Here is a 13,542-nt window from a genome sequence, read left to right on the forward strand (position 1 = left end):
TTGGTGTTGAGGAATAGGGATGCAGTCCTGAATCGCGTCACCAGGTCTCTTGGTTCAGAATCGGCTTTGGTTCTTAGGATCAGACCATTACTGGGGGTCTACCCTAGAGAGTTGGTAGGTGCTGCGCTGGAGAAACGGAGAGCTGAAGACAGTGACCATCTCATCCACCAGGCAGTTGCGAAAACCTCTGGGACTTCACGTACAACTGCGGCTAAACCAATGAGTCAAGATAGCTCTTGTTTCGACCCTAAAAAGTCTTCCTTCCAAGGGAGTGCCAGGAAGTACCCAACTCCTTCTTTCTCCTCGAAAAGAGCACAGCCGTGCTCCTTTTAACCCTTCTTTCCCATGTGAAGGGATGTAAGGGAAAGAAGAAGAAGGGGAAACACTAGGGGGCAGCGTTGCCATCAAGCTGTCTTGGGTTGGGGTTGCCTATCGAGCCATTGGGCAACTTGGTAGCAATATGGAGCAGAGACCTGGGTAGTAGATGTCCTTCAGGAGGAATATCTACTTCCCTTCTAGTCAAGGGCATGTCTCATCAACTCTCCAGTCCATCTTCAAATCTACATCGCTGGTTCGGCCAAGGATCTGGCACTGAAGGAAGAGGTGCATGGCATGCAGAGCAAAGGAGCTGTGGAAATCGGGCGAGATCTGTCCCTGGGTTTCTACAGTTGGCTCTTCTTAATAGAGAAGGCCTCGGGGAGGCTGGAGGCTGGTGATTGATCGCTTTCCTTTGAACCAATTCATTTTCCAGACTCAGTTCATGATGAAAACGGCACACTCTGTGCTCACTTAGGTCAGGGAGAACGACTTCATGCTTTCAGTGGATCTGAAGAATGTATATTTTCAAATACCCATTCATCAATCCTCCAGAAGGTACCTTCGCTTTATCCTCGATGGGACACTGTTCCAATTCAGGGCACTACTCTTCTTGCTCTCAACTACCACTCAGGTGTTCACGAGAGTGTTTACCCTTGTTTCAGCTTGAGCCCATTCGGTAGGGATACATCTGCTGAGGTATCTCAATGATTGGCTAGTCCTGGCAAGCTACCGCTTGCAGTTGCTATAAGGACAGGGATAACCTTCAAGAGGTTTGACATGATCTGGGGATTATGATAAATTTCGAGAAGTCAGATCTCATTCCCAAGCAGAGGATAAAGTATCCTGAAACAAATACCATACGAAATGTTTAACTGAAATACTCAAAATCAACTTAAAAGATTATTCTCTCCCTTAGTGATTGGCAGAGAGAAAATGTAACTGAAATCCACGATGTTTGCTGAGAATAAATATTAAAGTTGGCTTAAAGAATATTGTATCCGTCAAAAAAAAAAAATTTAACTGAAATATCCTCGCCTGCCAATGATTAAATAACCGAAATATGCTTGTATTTATTCTCTCCATGAGTAAACACCAAACACAAAATGTAACTCAAATACATGAAATTTGTTGTGCCTAAATTTTATTTAATGTTGGCCTAATGAACTTTGAAATACCCTTGTTTTCTTTGCTGAACTGAAATTGGAAGCATTCCAATTACTGCCTCTTTACCAACAATTGCTTTATCCTCAATTTATGGAAGTGTAAAACTATTAGTAGCAAATGATTTTCTTAAATAAGAAATCTGAAATTCATCATACGCATCTAAATTGCTGGTTAATTTACCTACATAATAGACTTAGCTGCATTTTACTGGATCTATTCCAACAAGAACAAAGTCTCACTACTCGAGAAATTTATCAATGAAAACCAAATTCTCTGTCTCTGATCTCCTCTTCCAAGTTGTCAAAACAATTATTGTTTAGCTCAGCTGTCAAGAGATCTTCAAGACGATGATGAAACTCTTCATCACTGGTTTGGTCCTCTGTGTTAAACTTTTTAGTATTTTTTCTTGCTTTTTGATGTTCTTAAGGTATCATTTCCTAACTTTATTTCCTTCTTGGCTGGAATTTTTGGCTTTCACTTCTGTTCTTCCTGTTTACATTCAAGCTTTTTTGGAGTGTCCATTGCAATCATGCATCTTCCCTGCTTTCTGCTTTTAACTGTCTCCTTCCTCTCTCTCTCTCCTGCTTTTGGAAATGGTCGAATATTCTCAGGAGAAAACTGCTGTTGTGATGATGGTGCAGGTTGTTGTGCTTGTAGGTGATGAAAACCCTCCTGGTCAACCGTTTCTATCTTTCTTCACATAATCATGTTCTACCTGAACCACCCTTTTCTCGAAACTCTTGAAGCATTCGCTAGGAGGGATGATTCAGACATGTCCGAATCATCCCTACCCTAGACCGTCCAAACTATCCCTCACAGATCATAACCATTTGATGACACTCTCAGCCCTATGTCCTTTGAGATTACAGGTGGGTAACAGCTACATCTTTGTCATACAGATTCACACCCAAACTGATCATCAACTTCCTTATTATATTCACAACACCACGCCTAATGATTCAAGCGTCAAAAATTACATAGGAAATGAGAAAAACCACAAAATTTACCCTCTATACTAAAGTATATGCCATCTCTAAACCAAAGTCCATGTGTCAATAGTAAACAAACTCTCGCTATTTCACATGCTTTTTTGGAGCTTAGGACCCCTTACACTTTCCAGGAATAGTACTGTCCGGACTATCCCACTGTCCGAATCATCACCACTCTCCCCTACTCCTCCATAGGAAAGAACGGCACCAGTACCTTTCACCTGAGTGTTCACAAAGTTAGTGATATTGGCCCCTCCATTGCATTTTGCAACCACCTGTTAGTTACTCAGGTACTGAAAAGAGGGGTTGGGTCTAATCAGACCATTTTCACTACTTTCTACCTTCAGGATATAGCCCATAAATCCTAGGACACTTTTTCCTTGGGACCCGTGGTGGCTGGTCAACAAGTTTTGTAGTTTACCCAGCTCCTTTAAAAGGACAAGGTTGTATCTCACCTTTTGTGATCGGTATGAATGAAAGTGTGAATGTGAGGGTGACTGTCTCTCTTCTTTCCTCTTTTCATTCCTCTCTTTTCCTTCGTGAAGAGAGTCATGTCCATCACAAGCTGGAACTGAAGTCCTGTCAGGTAAGATTGTAGGCAGTCCCCAGTTATCGGCGGAGTCTGTTAATGGCAATCCAGTTTTATGGCGCTTGTTTATCACAATAAAATTGGCAATTTATAGCGCTATAACGGGCCGAGTTTTGGTTAACAGCGCCACAGCATACCTAAGAGGTACCATTAACCAGTTATCAGCGCCATTAACTGAAACTCGGCACCATAAGTGGCATAAATTGCCGTGTTGCAGTTAATAGCGGTTTTCGTTTATCAACACCCTGCTGAGAACGGAACCCCTGCTGATAACTGGGGACTGCCTCTATATGATAGAGTAGCCTTTCTATATTCTTTCCCTAGCAAGGGGCGAATGGGGGCCTGACATTAGACAAACGCAATTTGGCTGAATGTCTCTGACAATAAGTCCCTAAGTCTTCTGCTTTGTCGCAATTGGCATATAGGCCACTGCAATGATTCAGAATGTTTTTTCAGACAAACACAGTAGTTTTTTGTCTTCTATATATTTTTTCTAATTCATAAAATGTTTAAAACCCGAATTGGAGTGAATGCTAAAATCTTTGCCTGCCCTGATAGCTCTGCTTCCAGGGTAAAGAGAAGAGTTCCTCTCTGAACCAACCCTCGCAGTGACAAGAAGTGATTCATCAAGCAGTACATCCCTGTTTGTTGACACAGCTAAAGACTTCCAGCCTTCATTACAACAGGAATCAGAGGACCATCCATAACCTAGGAAGTTATCTTTTCCTCTATATAAATGTGTTGTCTTCCATTTTATATGGGCTTCATGTCTGAGACACACTCAGTGTTGTGGCGTGTTTTTGGCCTACTTTGAAGCAAAGATAATTATATGAGAAGAGCCTCTTCCTCCTTAGTTTTCAGAGGTTTTTTGTTATTTATGCCCATTCTGCTATCGGACTATGGGAGGCATAAACGATCTTCGCTTCTTATCATAGTTTTTATATAAGTTTACAAAATGTCGAAATTTTCAATACCTTGAGACCATTTTTAGTGGCCTGGCATGGCATTGCGGAAGGAGGCATTGGATGTTCTCCTGTTATTGCTTCTCCATTTCAGTAAGGTGTTGAGTTTGAAAGAGGCCAGGGTGTACAGTGTACCTGGAGCACCCATCAGTCTCAGTGGATGGGTCATGACTTTATTTCAGTGTAGGTGTCAGTGTTTCCTGGTGGTTTTTATTCAGTGCTGCACCCGGGGCCAATGGGTGGGCACCTACCTCATACTTTGCTAACCATGGGAGCATTCCCCTTAAGTAGGAGGTGACCCTTGGCACTACCACCACTCCACTATGAGTTAAGATGACCACCAACCAGAGGCAGTAGCTATTCATCTGCATAGCTCTCTAATAGGAATGACAAGCTTTGTTTTTTCAATGCTAGCAACAACTTTTCTATTTCAAATTACAAGACTTAATGCTTTGGAGTAGAATATGTCCTTGATCCCACCTCCATTCACTGTGAAGTCAGCATCTGATAACCGAAAACTTCGTCCATTATGGCACCATAAATCACTGATTTATGGCGCTAGATGAGCACCATAGAACCAGATCGCCATATACTGAGTCTGCCAATATACCTTAGAAATGAGTGCTAAGGAACCATTTCACTGGGTGACACAGGTCATTGCCGAAAAATAAATTTTTCCTACTGTATTGTGTATAGTAAACTTCTATGTTTTAATGAAAATCACTTCTCTTTGCCACAGATAACCTTTTTTGCTATAAATGATCACTGGTAATCTGTGAAGGAACATGTTTTCTATGTATCGAGTTAACTTTCCTCAATAACATACTCTAGGTGAGTGATATAAAAGTGAAGTAATTACAATAAGAGAGTGTCCCTATATTGAATCTTGAGTCACTTAATGACACAATTGCATTGTTGAAGACCCAGGGTGTGAGTTATTCACGATGCACTGACTGACATTTTTGGCAGCTTTCATCTTGTTACTTTGAGCTTTTGTTTTAAATGTTAACATACCACAAACTACAGATAATCTGTTGTTCCTACACAATACACAAACCCTCGGCCTTTATCATAGGAATTGCCTTCAGCAAAGCCATTAAACTTTTAACAAGGTGGTTCGGCAGTTAACTACTGAACAACCGGGTCAGTAGAGTGTCACTTTACCTTCAGCTGTGGATGTGCTGCATACTGCCCTCGTCCCTGCTTGCCGTTTGTTTGCTTCACTTTGTTTGCTTTGCTAAACATTTACCAGCAGAAGTAGATTTAATAATTATAGGGCAGTTGCAAAGCATTGTCCGAGGTTGGGATTTTTCATTTATTATTTTTAATAATAAATGAAAAAGGCATTGTCCAATGATGAAACTCCAGGATAAAAGCAGCAAATGAACATGATTTCCAGCAGAGGAACAGTACACACACTCGAGGACCAATATCATAGCATGTTATGAGTTAATGGTACAAATCCGAGGTTAGGAGAGCCAACACAAAGAGATATCCAACCATCTACTGCATTAATCAACTATCACCTCTAAATACACCCTTATTACATATTTCATATTTTTGCACTTTAATGTTAGGCGAGACAGTATTCATTTGAAATTTGCCCTTACACTTTGGAAATTACCAAGAGGAACATCTGAGGCGTGTCCTTTGTTTTCCTTCCGGTATTTCCTCTTCTCTTTCATCAGTTTATTGGACGAAGAGAGAGGGGGCCTTGTGGTGTTGGTGTTTGAGGGATCTCCTCTCATTTCAGAGGCGGAGGAGTTTCCTTCTTTTTGTAATCATATTTTCTTTATTTTACAGGCTAACAGAGGTGATAGTTGATTAAAGCAGTAGATGCTAGGATATCTCTTTGTGTTGGCTCTCCTAACCTCGGACTTGTACTTATAACTCGTAGCATGCTGTGATACTGGTCCTCAAGTGTGTGTACTGTTCCTCTGCTGGAAATTGTATTCATTTGCTACTTTTATCCTGAAGTTTCATCACTGGACATGCTTTGCAACTACCCTGTGATTATTAAATCTACTTCTGCTGGTAAATGTGCCCCATCCTGTAGAAGTAGTTTTGCAAAATTTGGAAAAGTCGAGGAGGAAGAGAGCTCGTCAAGTGTAGTCATCTTCCTATTTTTAATCATCGTATTTTCTTCAACCTCCACTCCTTCGACCTTTAAGGCTCCCTGCCGAAGAAGAAGGTAGTCTCCCCCTCTAAGAAGTTTTGTTAGGGACTTCTGAGGGTCTGCCTCCTCTGTCGTCCATTGGCTCGCCTGTTCCTTCTGGAACAGGAACTGTCACGCTGTCCCTAGGGTCTGGCATGTCGGGAGCTGTAGAAGTGCAAACTTCAGTTCACACTTCTGTTGCTAGAAGTTCTGCCCTTAAGACTAGATCCATGCCTGGGCACTCATTCATGAGATTCCCTGAGTGCATGCAAATCTACGGATTCGTGTGCATCTAGAGTCAATGACACAGAGTTCGCTCACTGTCACGACTCAGACACTGAGTGGAAGAAAGGAATTAGTCGTTCAGGTGACCCATGCCTTGCCTGTGATCACTCTCGTGGTGAATCCACTCGGTTACCACATGGTTTTGACGTGACAGTCATGGCAGGTTGACCCAGTAGGGAGTTCTCCCCATTCAGTCCTCTTGAGAGGTTTCAGCCTTAATGGGACTGAACATGTAGGAGGATGGTATTGGCCTACGCCAGTCACTCCACCCAGGCCATGGCGACCAGTCTCAATGGTGGCAAACGTTTCTCTGACCATTCGAGAGTTTTTAAAGTATCCTTAGGAAATCGTTTTTCCTAGGCAAGAACGCTCTCCTAGACTCACGTCGCTGCCATCAATGCAGTTTGATGGCAGCCTGCGATTCACTTCTCTGGCTAGTTTTGCTAGCAAAGAGACCGAGACCGTTCATTCCTCCTCACTTATTCCCTCTACTTCCTATGGTTACACCAGGAGGGGCAAAGTGAATAGGAGGGATCCTGCAGAGTGCTGTCTGGAGGATTCAGCATCAGCATTGGAGGACTACATTCCTGGAAGGATCTTAGGGTCCCATCTGATATACGTCCACATCATGCTGGAAGGATCTTCTGTCACTGACGCAGAATCTTCTCACTGTCATGACATCTGGTGTTTAGATTCTTAGGATCTGAGCACCTGGAGACTATGTTCTCCCTGGCTTTTTCACTCATTTGGACAGATTTAAATTTATTGTCCTCAATGGGTTCTGGCATTTTAGGAGCTTCGAGTGTATATTCTGTTGAACTGTACTCGCAATCAAGTCTTAAATGCTCCCATATATGACTGGTTTTTATTCCTGTTCCTCCTCAATTTCTACATGAGTTTAGGAGGGGCCCCTCCCCGATGATTGTTTGACGAAATTTGGGGCTCATGTTGTGGCTGGATCAGAAGCTTAAAACACAAGCGGCAAATCCCCCCCCCCCCCTTCCCCCCCCGCCCCCCACACCATAAACTTAATCAATCCAGCTACCAAACTCACCTTCAGTCACACTTTCCTCTTTACACTACAGAATACACGCAGGACAATTGACCTATGCCTGCACACCGAACAAAAAAACAAAAAAAAAACACAAACACATGTACTTACTTAACTCCAGATATTCCGGGCTATATGCTGTGCTGTTTGCCGGTTGAGGTCACGGAGATACCAACAACAACAAAGACCACAACCAAGAACTACAACCCTACAACCCAACAACAAAACAACAACCAAGGACCACAACCCAACAACGCAACACCCAAGGACCACAACTCCACAACTCAACAACATAACAACAACCAAGGAATACAATCACAAAAAAAGACCACTGCACAAACAATCACCAACACAAAATATCCAACAACACAAAAAGGCAACACACACACCCACCAACAACACCAAGAAATCCCAACAGCTCACCAACAACAACCCTCAACAACTCACAACCACACCAAGAAACCACAACAGCCCCCAACAACAACAGCAACCCTCAACTATAACAACTCACATATAACTCAACAGAAACTCACAAGCACAACAAATTCAACAGCACAGGCACAACAACTCCCAAGCAAACAACACCAAACTTAACAAAGCAAACAACAAATCAACATCACAACTCAACTGACTTTCAATTCCTTCAAGAGACTGTTGCCGACATCATTGACTCTCACAGCTTCTGACTAAAGACTGACCAAAGACTCACTCAAAACACAGAACTCTGATCTCTAACAACACCAGCAGACAACCAAGAACTCACCAACAGCCAATCCAGTTGTTAACTATCCATACAGCAATTACACCCTCTCTCTCTCTCTCTCTCTCTCTCTCTCTCTCTCTCTCTCTCTCTCTCTCTCTCTCTCTCTCACAGATGTTGTCAAATGGAACTCAATAACTCCTCCATAGTGCTGAGCGCTTAAATTCTTTCGATTTTCCAGCACTATCCAAATGTTTTGTTCTTCTGTGATCTGCAAATACTTGGGCGAGACCAGAATTCCCAATTATTGTTATTACAATAGCCAGGAATCTCGCTGAATGCTCGAATTCCTTGGAATTTCTGGAATTCTTAGATTGTTATGGTTTTCTGTGATATCCAAACACTTGGATGAGATGGACACCCCTGATAATTGTTATTGAAAAAATTGGGAATCTCACTAAGGGATTAAATTCCTTGGAATTTCTACCATTCTCAGAGTGATTTGGTTTTCTGTATTTTCCAAACACTTGGGCAACGCTATTCCCAATAATAATAATAGTAAACGGGAGTCTTACCAAGCACCTGGATCGCTTTCTTTCGCTGGCACACGCTGAGTGCTTGGCTTCATCATGTTGCCGAGCACCAGGGCAAGACAAGGCCCACTTATTGACTTGCAAAAGTCGGGTTTTCTCGCCAAGCATGGGAAGTCTTACGAGTGCTTGGATAGCGATACGAGCCTTTACCAGTACAGATGAGTTCACTCCTCAGTCTGGGTTGGAATTATCCAAAGCTTGATAATGTCTTGGACCTTAGGGTCCAAACACATGGGACAGCAGACACAGAATCCCTCTTTATTCTTCTTCTTGGAGCTTCGGCCTCAAAGGAAAACTGTTGATTAGGAAGAAATTATAGATCTTTGTTGATGATTACCACTCATAATTATGTAGTGGTGATCTGCTCAGCTCACTTGACTCGGCTTGGCCAGCCAGCCTGCCGAGCTGAGTGCTCAGCTCTACTGAACGAACTGTCTGCTCTTGATCAGTGCGGCCCCTTGTCATCGTCTTTGTCATCTCACTCCTCACCTCCCTCTTCGAAGGCTTCCACAGCCTAATAAAAGGAAGGTAGTTTCTCCACCCCCAAGAAGATTTGTAGTCATTCCACCTTTGCAGCATTGAAAACCAAAAGGGCTTTTTATTGTATTCATTTTTATTTATGTATATACATTCATGTAGATTTTGATAGAGCTGGAGTTAAATGAGAATATGTTGCCAAGTCGCAAGCCATGCATATGCAGATACACTAATTGAGGAAATGCTGTAATATGAAATTTTCATAAGTATACAAACATAAACCTTATATCATATCTCCCATCGCAGCCACCCCTCTTTGTTCATTAACTTTACTCACTCTTCTTAATCACCAGTTCGGCTACTAATCTGGTGGTCCGAAGTTCGATTCTCGGCTCGGCCAACGCGGAACCAGAGGAATTTATTTCTGGTGATGGAAATTCATTTCTTGATTTAATGTGGTTCGGATCCCACAATAAGCTGTAGGTTCCGTTGCTAGGTAGCCAATTGGTTCCTAGTTACATAAAAATATCTAATCCTTTGGGCCAGCCCTAGGAGAGCTGTTAATCAGCTCAGTAGTCTGGTAAAACTAAGATATACTTAACATAACCACCAGTTAACCCATTTCCAACATTCACTGAAAGATACTCCTTCATAAAAAGCTCTGGTTCGTATAACTCTGGAAAAAAATATCATATTTGAAGAAATGTAGCAGCACATACCTTCCAGTGTTGCTGGTCACAATAGCTGCTCATGTATTGTATCCACAATAACAATCAGTGAAACTAATTTGAAAATTTTCATCTCTTCAAATTACTACTCAATTCACCCTTACTATTTTTTCTTCTTATTATCTACTGCATCTGTGGATAATATGGTGTTATGTATAGCTGGATCACATATAATTAAGCATTTGCTGTACTGTACCCTTCCTGCTGTTACCCCACAAAACTCTTATTGCTGGTCTCTTGCAATTTGTCTATTTTTGGCCTTTGATTTGTTAATAAGTATAGTTCATAAGTAATTTGTATTGTAATGTCAATCTAAGAAGGTTTACAGATGTGAGGTGGTGGGTGTCAATATTAACTGTTAATCTATTGTTGCATTGTTGCCTCAGGAATGTTTTGATGCTGTGTCTGGACAACGTTTGGTAGGATTGTATTCATGTTTGGATAGAACTATCAAATGCACGCTTTGTTAATCGGCCTGAGACCTTTATGGGAACCTGAATTGAATTTTATTTATTAATTTGCTGCTTCAGTTTTGGCATTATATTTCCTAACTCTGTGTTGCATTCTTTGATTTCAGATTCTCCCTCAGAAGAACCTTCCTTCCTTCGTCAGTTTTGATTAGCATCAGGATTTGGGAAATGCATGTTGTTTAATGGTACTACGTGGAACTATACCAATAGCAACTCTTAAAAGTGTATGAGACAACAGTGAATTATTGTATGCGTATTTAACAAATTGTAAAACAAGTAAAAAATTTGTTTGTTTTGAATATTAAGATTCATACCATCAGCAGTGACATCTGGTTGTAGTCCTTCAAGATATTGTACTTAATTTTTAACATATTTATTCGGTAATTATTTATAAACAATTTTATGTTGGAGTTGTGAATTGAACACATTGTCATTACAGAGCAGGACAGGACATAAGGCTAAAATGAATCCAGGACATTCTTTAGAATTTCCTTTGAAAAGTGAAACTGAAGGTGCATTATCACTACCTTCCATAAATCAAGAAAACAGCAACTTGGCTGCCTTTAGTGGAACCAGTGATGGAGACTTTTTGTCTCTGGATCCATTGATGGACATCAAAATAGAGCCAGAGGAATTCTGTGAGTCTAATGAAGATGATGAATATTCATATGAAATGAATTCAACAGTGAATGAAAACATCCACAAACTTGTAAAAAGGAAATAAACAAGAAAGAAGAAATATCACAATGGAGAGAAGGCTTTCATATCCACTGACTGTGAGAAAACATTTTACAAGAAAATTAATCTTACAAATGATATCACAACAAATAATATCACAAATCCTACCAGAGAGAAAATTCCATATGCAATGACTGTGGGAAAGCATATTCCCAGAAAATACATCTTATAGTTCATATGAGAATCCATACCGGAGAGAAGCCATTCAAGTGCAAAGAATGTGGGAAATCATTTTACCGGAAACCACATCTTACAAGTCATATGAGATGCACACTGGAGAGAAACCATTCAGATGCAAGGAATGTGATAAAGCATTTTCCCATAAATCAAAACTTACAGACATATGAGAAGCCATACCGGAGAAAAGCCATTCATGTGCAACGAATGTGTTAAAGCATTTTCCGTGAAACTAAGTCTTACACTTCATATGAGATTGCATACCAGAGAGAAGCCATATATGTGCAACGATGTGGGAAGCATTTTACCAGAAACTACATCTTACAAGTCATATGAGAATCCATACCGGAGAAAAGCCATTCATATGCAAGGAATGTGGGAAAGCATTTTCCACAAATCAAGTCTTACACTTCACATGAGATTGCATACAGGAGAGAAGCCATATATGTGCAAGGAATGTGATAAAACATTTTCCCACAAACCAAGTCTTACACTTCATATGAGATTGCATACTAGAGAGGAAAAAGAAACAACATGATAAAATAAACCAGTTAAGGGCAGAGATCTCTCAAATGACCAACTATATGAGAGATCAAAATCACTCACAAAATCTGCTCAAGAAAATTAGGAAAATAAAGAAAAAATACAAAATAGGATGAACAAGTGAGTGGAAACTGGCAGAACACCAAACCAATATAAAGGCCTAGCTTCACAAATAGGAAACAAACAACAGAAAAATAAAAGTAAAAAAAATATGAGTAGGCAGTTTTGATGAAAATCCAAAGATTGTGCCCTAGACAAACACCAAGAGAATTCATGGATTGACACCGTTAGGCAGAAGAAAAAACCAGAAATAGCAAATGCCTCAAATAAGGTTCACCATCGAAAAAGTAACAAAACTATAAACATTTAATAGTTTCAAGACACAGGAATAGACAAGATCTCAAAATTCTGGCTAAAAAAAGATCACAGCACTACACCACACTTATATGCAAGCCTTTTCAAGAATAGTAAAAGGAGAAGAATCACCAGTGGCTCACAACAGGAAGCACCACTTATAGCATGGAAAGAAATAGATATCTGTTTGAGGCTCGAGGTGAGGATGGCAGGTTCATCCTTGCCAAGATTCTTGGACATGATGTGTCGTACAATGCAAGTGGCATTTTTAGATTATTTCAGAAGGAGGTCTTCCGAAAGCTATTTACCTTTTACAATGACATATTTGCCTTTATGGTTTTATTGAAATATACTTTTATTCTTTATTTATAATAATTGATATCAGAGCAATGACCTTCGATGTCAGGACTTCCAACCGTTCATTCATTCATTCTCCCTAAGAGCTCAGAGACTGAGCTCCCTAACAAATATAGGCCCATTTGCTGTCTATCAACAACCTACAAATGGGTCACAGGAGTCATAGCAGACAAGATCTATGAACACCTAGATCAAGGCAAATATATGGAAAAAGAACAAAAGGGATGCACAAGAAACAAACTAGGTACTAAAGATCAACTGCTAATAAACAAACAATATTAGAAGATTGTAAGAAGAAAAGACAAAGGAATCTTAATATGGCTTGGATAGATTACAAGAAGGCATTTAACACCGTGCTGTGCACCTGGATATTCATATGTATGGAATTATACAACATCAATGAGGAAATAAGATCTTTCTTGGCAGCAGAGATGAGTAAGTGGAAGACCACTCTCTGTCTAAAACACTGAGGGCCAGATAGTAATTCCATACATAAAGATCCAAAGAGGAATATTCCAGGGTGACAGCCTCTCACCCCTTCTCCTTTTCTTGACCATAGATCCGCTTAGTAAAATCTTGAACAACATTAACACTGGCTATGACCTAAGCAAAAGCAGAAGCAGAAAAGAGAATGAAAGAGTGAACCACCTGCTCTTCATGGATGACCTGAAGTTGTTTGCAGATTCAGATGAAAAATTGGAAGAATAAGTTAGGACAGTCCACCAATTCTCAAATGACACCTGCATAGAATCTGGGTTGGACAAGTGTGCCAAGAGTAAAATAAAGAGAGGGAAGAGAGTAATATCAGAAGGTATAAAGGTAGAGGAAGGCATATTTGTTGAAGACCTGGCGGAGGAGTCTGCATATAAGTACTTGGGAATAGAAGAAAACA

At 40.6% G+C, this 13,542-nt stretch overlaps 1 protein-coding gene and 1 long non-coding RNA gene across 4 annotated transcripts in view; one reads left to right on the forward strand and one right to left on the reverse strand.

Annotated features, from left to right (window-relative positions):
• LOC135204746 (uncharacterized) overlaps positions 1 to 10,702 on the forward strand; it is a 43,801-nt gene extending 33,099 nt beyond the window's left edge. Inside the window, exon 3 of the long non-coding RNA XR_010312323.1 lies at positions 10,589 to 10,702. This is a non-coding gene — a long non-coding RNA (uncharacterized LOC135204746). The remainder of the gene's footprint in view (positions 1 to 10,588) is intronic.
• The window catches only part of LOC135204745 (zinc finger protein 300-like), a 362,981-nt gene that overhangs the window by 77,939 nt on the left and 271,500 nt on the right, over positions 1 to 13,542 (reverse strand). The window lies entirely within an intron of this gene.

This window comes from Macrobrachium nipponense, chromosome 47 (assembly GCF_015104395.2).
Source record: "Macrobrachium nipponense isolate FS-2020 chromosome 47, ASM1510439v2, whole genome shotgun sequence".
Lineage (NCBI taxonomy): Eukaryota > Metazoa > Arthropoda > Malacostraca > Decapoda > Palaemonidae > Macrobrachium > Macrobrachium nipponense.